The sequence below is a fragment of the Phaseolus vulgaris genome, chromosome 11 (genome assembly GCF_000499845.2).
Source record: "Phaseolus vulgaris cultivar G19833 chromosome 11, P. vulgaris v2.0, whole genome shotgun sequence".
Lineage (NCBI taxonomy): Eukaryota > Viridiplantae > Streptophyta > Magnoliopsida > Fabales > Fabaceae > Phaseolus > Phaseolus vulgaris.
The window spans coordinates 51,844,163-51,852,641 of record NC_023749.2 but is presented as its reverse complement, the minus strand read 5'-3'; the positions used below and the strand labels follow the sequence as shown (position 1 = coordinate 51,852,641).

Genomic DNA, 8,479 nt, shown 5'->3' with positions numbered 1-8,479 from the left:
TGACAGCGAGCTGTGTTTTTTTCTTTGTCTGAATTTGAAGTAACCCAACAAATGCATCACTGTTCAAACAAACAACATCATTTCAATATATACCGTGTTTGAATGTGCGCAATCTTCTCCCAGTCTTCGCCTCTTTCACGCCAGCAACGCCGTTGCAGCAAAGGACAATCACGAATATCAAGATATGAAATTGATTTGGGAAGACCCTCCTCCGGTAAGCGTTGGAGATTGGGGCAGTTCTTAATATACAAATTCTGAAGGGATGAGAGTTGATGAAGACCCTTGTAGTCCAGTTTTTCTAGATTTGGACAATCAGAGATGGTTAGAGAAGTAAGAGAGAGTGGAAGCAAATCTTCATGTGGAAAACATTCTGCATCTACTTCTCCAATCCACAAGGTTTTCAAAGAGTTGTCTTTGGAAGCTCCTTTCAGTGAGCCAACAAGTCTAGAGCAATTACTGATTTGCAGAAGCTTGAGATTTGATGGGAAACCTCTGTCAGGGAACGACTGAAGTACTGAACAACCTTGTATTCTCAGAGTCTGGAGATTTGATGGGAAATCTTTGTCAGGGAATGACTCAATTCTTGGACAGTCTTTTATTGTCAACTTTTCTAGATTTGATGGGAAACCTTTGTCAGGGAATGACTCAAGTACTGAACATCTTTGTATTGTTAGCGTCTGAAGATTTGATGGGAAACCTTTGTCAGGGAACGATTCAAGTCTTGGACAGTCTTGTATTGTCAGCTCTTCTAGATTTGATGGGAAACCTTCGTCAGGGGAATGACTTAAGTACTGAACAACCTTGTATTGTCAGAGTTTGGAGATTTGATGGGAAACCTCTGTCAGGGAACAACTCAAGTCTTGGACAGTCTTGTATTGTCAGCTCTTCTAGATTTGATGGGAAACCTCCGTCAGGGAATGACTCAAGTACTGAACAACCTTGTATTGTGAGAGTTTGGAGATTTGATGGAAAACCTCTGTCAGGGAACGACGCAAGTCTTGGACAGTCTTGTATTGCCAACTCTTTTAGATTTGATGGGAAACCTCCATCAGGGAACGACTCAATTCTTGGACAGTCTTTTATTGTCATCTCTTCTAGATTTGATGGGAAACCTCCCTCTGGGAATGACTCAAGTACTGAACATCCTTGTATTGTCAGATTTTGGAGATTTGATGGGAAACCTCTGTTAGGGAATGACTCAAGTCTTGGACAGTCTTGTATTGTCAGCCCTTCTAGATTTGATGGGAAATCTCTGTTAGGGAATGACTCAAGTACTGAACAACCTTGTATTCTCAGAGTCTGGAGACTTGATGGGAAACCTTCATTAGGCAATGACTCAATTCTACGACAGTCTTGTATTGTCAGCTTTTCTAGATTTGATGGGAGACCTCCCTCAGGGAATGACTCAAGTCTTGAACAACCTTGTATGCATAAGCTCCTCAGAGATGGAAGCAGCATATGCATGCTTCCAGGAAATGATTCAAATTTCAGACAATCGTTTAGTGTTACCTCTTCTAGATGATTATGGATGAGACTCTGTGAAATCATCTCTAGATTACCAAACCCACTGAGATCAAGCGTCCTGAGTGTTGGGAACAAATCCAGTGGAAAGCTTCCTAGAGAGACACAATTATCATTGATTGACTCCAAGGGTGAATCAATCTGCAAGTTTTCAAGAGTGTTGGACGACCCAACAATTTCCAGCAATGATGTTTTCATTGTGAGCCTTTTCATTGTACCCCACTCTAACTGCAGCTTTCCACAATGACGTATTTGTAATTCTAAAGCCCTAGGAGCGGAAGCCTCAAGTTGTTGGCAGTATTCAATTTGTAGTGTTTCCAAAGGAATAAGTTGTTTTGGCAGTTGTCCTTTCAGCTTCGGACAATTTTTTATGGAAAGATGTTGTAGACGTGGAAAAGCACTTGTCACAGCTTGGCATTCCCATGTTTCCCATTGACTCATAAAGGAGAAGTTCAATGTTTCAAGGGATTTAAATGAAGAAGAGTTGTTACCATGAAAATCAGAATCAATACTAACTATCCCATCAAGTCTTGTAACCCTCAACACCTTGAGAAATGGCAAAAGTCCAAGGGGAGGTAAACCTTGGCAAGATATACATTTGTCCAACACTAAGGACACCATATTCCACAATGAAATTTTCAGTAACCAATTTGGAAATCGTTTCCCACCATAGTTAACTATTGACAACTTCTTTAAGTTTTTGGAAGGTTGCAAATTCTCAATTACCTCCTCTTCTTTTTTCGAATCAATAGAGTTTCGAATGAACCCCCATACCAACATCAACGCCACAAGCTGTGTTTTATTCTTGAAATCTGCTTTTAATGCATCCAGGGAATTCTCAATATTCTGCAGTTCTAGAATTGATAGACTTCCATCAAGGTTAAGCTCTCCTAGTTGTTGAATACCCAACTCCCTGCCACGACCAACATTAAAAGTAAAAGAATTCACTACTACTTTAAGATTCTTCAGTTTTCCCAAATGCGGTGGCACCTTTCTCAGTTCAGTCTCTATAATTTCAAGCCGACACAGATTGGTGAGTAAATGCAAATTTGAGGGCAATTCTTCCAAATGTCGACAAAAGTTTAACTTCAGTATTTGCAAGTGGGAGAGTAAACATATATTTTCATTCAGTCTTTTTATTACCGTATGGGAGAGGTCTAAGGAACGGAGATACTCAAGATTGCCAATAGGGTCAGGTAACTCTTGAAGGTTAGAACAATGAGACAAAGATAAGATATGTAAGAACTTAAACTTGGAGAACAATTCATGTATTGACATTTTGATACCCCACCTCCAGGAATAATTTAGGCTCCTAGTTTTTGGCACAAATGTACGTAAGCTTTCTGTATTACATAAAGTTCCAAACCCATCAAAATATTGTTTGTCACCAAGATCAAATGAAAAATAACGAGCTACTTTTTGTATCTTTTTTGTTTGATCAAGCTCACACCTGAAGTATAGGCCTCCACCGACATATTTTGCCAAATCATGTAGAAGGTCATGCATGACAAATACTTCTTTAGTTTTATGTGAATTTTGGGAGAAGGATCTGTAATGTAAATCTTTGATGTATTGTTGCATGTCAAATACTTTTTTATTTTGGAAGAAGGACCTTGATAGTAGATCATTGAAGTATTGTTCGCAAACTTCTTCTGGAGTCCTACTATGTTGACAAAAGTGGGCAAAATTTTCAGTCATCCACAACTGAATCAAATCCTCCTTTTTAAACATATAATCCTTGGGGAATAGGGCACAATAAACAAAACATATCTTCATATGGGAAGGAAGGTGGATATAGCTCAATGCTAAAGCGGGAATAATATCACAATGCTCTTTTGAAAATTCCCATATTTCGCTTTGGAACACAGTTTTCCATTCTGAAACAGATGATTTGTTGTGTAACATACTTCCCATTGTTTTCAAGGCGAGAGGTAGTCCTTTACATTTTTTAACAATCTTCATGCCAATCTCCCTGCACTCTTGATTTGGTTGAGTATTATCATCTCGGAATGCGTGTTTAGCAAACAACTTCCAGCAATGATCTTGTTGTAATTGCTCTAGGGAGTGTTCGTCTGACCGCATGGTAGAAGCAACATTCTTACTACGCGTAGTCACAAGAATCCTACTCCCTTGGGCTCCAAAAACAAGGGGCTTCTGCACTTCTTCCCATTTAAATTGATTTTTGTTCCAAACATCATCCAAAATAAGAAGAAACTTTTTTCCTGTCAATTTTTCTTTCAATCTTCTGTGAACGATCTCTATATCTCTACTGTCATCAATAGATGTAGTAACATGCTCAAGAATTGCTCTTGATACCTTGAAAACATCAAATTCATCTGAAACACAAATCCTTTGACATCAAATTTAGCCTCATTCATTCTTGGGTCATTGAATACATGTTGGGCAAGAGCAGTCTTACCCACCCCTCCCATTCCCACAATACAAAGTATAGATAGGTTGTTTTGAGTGTTAGATTTGAGCCAGTTAAGGACAAATTGTTTGTCATCTTCTCTGCCATAGATATCACTTTCGTTTGGCAAATATGTTGATGATAATCTACTACCGGTTCTCACCCCAACATCATCAGCCCTTTTCAAACCTAGAACATGACTGCGGGTTGCAAGATCTTCTAAGTCCTCAATGACTTGTTCCATCCTTGATTCAATTTCATTTTCTTTAAAGAAACTGACAAAAGTAGATTTGAGGGAATTCAGTACCTTTTTAGCAGCATTTTGAGACTGAGCTTCCACTTGGCTTTTGGTGAGTGCATTATCTATTTCATCCAAGAGATCCTCTGGATCAAACACGTAGCCCTTGGCTGCGAGAAGCCAATCTCTGACACGTGGATCTGTGAACTGTTTCTGTTCTGCATCATCAGCCACAACATCAACTGCTAGGAGCTTCAGCTTCAAGATGCTTAACTGCTTCTTGTTGGCTTTTTTTCCACGAAATATGTCTCCAAAACGAGAAGCCAAATTGTCAATAGTGGTCTCAAGGAAGGTGGAGACAAGAACATTGGTAATGAATTCAGCAGCCATGGTAGAAAATGTGAATGGAAAAGAGTGAGTGGAGAGATGTGAGTGATGTTGAGATCAGTAGTAAGATTATGTTTTGTTATGAATGATGCTTTACTTTAAAGTCACCAGTCAACACAAACGTTCACAGCTGTTGTCCATCAATGCAGAAGTTTATATATATTCCTTTGCCGACTAATCCTTTTCCTTCTAAAGTCCATCATCCATTCTCACCAACCCACATCAAAACTCATTTTTCTGTTTTTCTAAAATACTAAAACTGTACTAAACTTACGTTGGATGATCTAATAATAATATCCAACTATATATCTCCAAAAATTCTAACTATATTTACTCAGAAAAAAATCTCTTCGTTGAACCACATACATTTCTGCATCAAAAGTTCCTCACGAAAACTTGAAATGGCATTATTGAATTTGAGTTAATAAATATGAAATTATTATATAACTATATAGGTATATATAGGTATAAATATAATTATAACAATTAATAAAAAAATTTATTTTTATGCATACTTCATAAGTGTTTTTTGTATACATATTTAACATCTTTGATATCCTTAGTTTTCTGAAAGTATTTGTAATGTTAAAGGGAAAAGGAAAAGGTATGGCAAGACTAGCACCGAAAGAGAAAGAGAAAGAGAAAGAGAAAGAGAAAGAGGAAAGTATATATATATATATATATGAGTGTTGCTCCTATTTATTATAATACCACTCACCACTTTGCTTTGCATGCTCAAAAAGTGAAGAGACATAAAACGCGTTTTCGTTGAAGAGATGAATCTGCATGTCTATTCATTCTTCTCTGTTCCAACAAGTTGGACTGTATATCTGCTCAGGTATTTCTCTCCATTTTCAGTTAGAAATTATACAGGTTAAAGGAATATGGCTGATTTAAATTTTTTATTGTTTTCCCATGAAAATATTTTCTTTCAATGTCCAGTTACTCATAGCAATTTGTATTCAATGTTCACAGTGTTTTAAACGATCTGTCAATTTAACAGCTGCAGTGTTTTGAATATACTGCATAGTTTTCTATCAGTGACTTTTGTCTGACAGTAAGCTGTGTTTTTTGCTTTGTCTGAATCTGAAGTTTGAATTTTGTGACTTTAGGCTTTCTTTATGTATAGTGTAATATCTATCATGTTATTAGGCTCTCTGTTTTTTTTTTTGTATCAAATCGTTTACTTAGCTTCTGATCTGCCGAAATGGACCATTAGGGGTTCAAGTACTGATTAACTCTAAATAATGATCGTTTGATGAAGAGCCTGATCTAGTGTATGTCGTTAGTATTGTTAGGAGGTTCGTGGCAGATCTTACACATGTTGATTGAGAGGTTTTGAAGTGGGTGTTGAGACATCTGAAAGGAAGTATATCGTTTGAATCTGGTGTATAGATGGTCTACTCATAGTGGAGGTGATATAGAAGGGTTTATGAATGCAGACTAAGTAGGGAATGTTGATACCAGAAAGGATTGTTTTGGGTATGTTTTCACATGATTTGGAATTGCAGATAGTTGTAAAGCCAATTTGCAATCAATGGTATTTTTATCTACTATCCAAAATAGAGTATATTGCTCTCACCGAAAGGCTGAAGGAGGATTTGTGGTTGAAGGGGATTATAAGAGAGATGGGTTTTATTAGGACTCTATGACTATTCACTATCATAGTCAAAATGATATACATCTAGTTGATCATCAAATTTACCAATAGAAGGCCAAACACAAAGACTCTAGAAGAAATATTGTTGAGTCTAAAGAGGTTAGAATTGAGAAGATAGTCTCAAGAAGAATCATATAGATGTGTTTACAAATTCCTTGTCAAGATAGAGATTCAAGCAGTGTCTTGAGTGGATTAATTTTTTATGTGAGGATAAAAGAAGGTGAGCTCTTTTTTAATTTGGAGTCAAAGTGAGAAATTGTGATGATTTACTTTAAACCATGATGGTCTGGTGAAGAGCGCAGAAGACGGTATACTAAGGGAGCGTCTAGTAGTGTTAAGTCTGGTCAAACCGCCATATGTGTATTAAATGTTTGAACTTAATTGTCTTAATAAGTTTCTATTCTCCTGTTTCTTACTTTTATATATAGAGTACTTTTCATGTATAAATGACATGGTATCTAGTGAGAATTATGTGTTTAAAACCTTCTAGTGAATAAAAGTGTTTTATTGTAATCTTGTTCTAGTGTTTTTTTTTGTTTGATATTGTTGCAAAAACCCAACAAAATACAAGACATTATTAATCAAGGAAAAATATTTCTCCAAGGTTTTCAAAACACCTCAAAAATCACATTAGCAATTTGGTAAACATGTCTATTTGTTCTTTTGTAAGTGAGCAGAACTTTGAAGTTTGAACTTGTTGATCTCATGTTAGAAATATTTATACATTCCAAGTAATAATATTAAAGACATGTCAAGAACACATTGAAACGTAAAAGCTTCTTTTATTTCTTCAAGTGCGTTGTTATAATCATTGCAGTTACAACCGTAGGAATTCATAATGGCTGAGCAACCAATGATGAGTGATGTTGCTTCTTCCTCAAACTCTTCTTCTATGGCATCTTGTAAAAAATATGATGTTTTTCTAAGCTTTGGAGGTGAGGACACTCGCATGAACTTCACCAGCCATCTTCATGAGGCTTTGAAGCAAAAAAAAAGTAGAAACCTATATTGACTACCATCTCACAAGGACTCATCAAAGCAATCGAAGATTCTTATGTATGAGCATCACACAGATATCAAATTATAGTTGAATCAAAGTAGCCCAATCATGACATCAGATTATATATGCAAGTGAATAGTCACAAATATAGTTTTGTTCATTTCTTTGTGTGTGCTTGTTCAATGCAATTACAATTTCAAATGTCTATCCTATTCCTTACTCCTTGATTTATCCCTTGATTTATCTTATACATTTTGGAATTTGTATCCTATCCATTAATTGTTCAGTACTTGCTAACTTCTAATACTATTATAATTCGACATTATGGAGAATTATGTTTTAGTTTTGATTAGACTTACAAGATTTACTTTTTGTTCCCCATTTTGATATGGTAGGACTGAATCTAAACTCCTTATGGACATTGTTGGAGACATTTTGCCAAAACTGACTGCTAGATACCCAAATCAACTTAAAGGCCTGGTTGGAATTGAAGAAAATTATGAAGAAATTGGATCATTACTAAGACCACCCTTGCTACTGCTCTGTATGCACAACTTTCTTCTGAGTTCGAAGGTGGTTGCTTCCTCACAAATGTAAGGGAAAATTCAAGTAGGCATGGTGGACTCGAAGCTTTACACAAAAAACTTTTTACTGAGTTTTTAGGTAATCAAAGTCATTATTACCTAACAAGAAATGGGTCGAGAAATTGTTGATCAAGAATCTATTAAAGAGCCTGAAAGACAAAGTACTTTATATATATATATATAGAATGAAATTCATTAAACATGTAGAGATGACAAATAATGTTAAACACATTATAACCAAATAATTTTTCGTTAGTAAAACTATCTAAGCATTAATAGGGATTCCTAACTGTGTTTTTTTTAATATTCTTTTACCTCTTTCTACCCTTTGCATTCTTCTTTTGATTAAACAATTTTTTAATTTCCATACACTCTTAATCATGAATAAAAGTTAAAAACGTTTTTATTATATAATTATTATTATCTTTGGTATCCTCATATTTTCTGAATTAAGTTTTTAGTTTTGATGATTTACAGGAAACTACCTAGGATAGTTGCAATTAAAAGTTGTAAGCATTTATGCTGACGGCGAAACTTTATTGTAGTGTTAAAAGGAAAAGGAATTAACGCAGGAGTACCACCATCATCATCAGAGGAAGAGGAAAGTACTTAATACACATTCTAATCAAAAACAAAATAAGCAACCTAACGAATTCACCATTGTTCAAAACAAACAACA

General features: G+C 35.7%; 1 pseudogene; it reads right to left on the bottom strand.

The window, feature by feature from the left end:
• On the bottom strand, positions 1-4,769 carry LOC137821339 (putative disease resistance RPP13-like protein 1; annotated as a pseudogene).
• Positions 4,770-8,479: the final 3,710 nt, after the last annotated feature.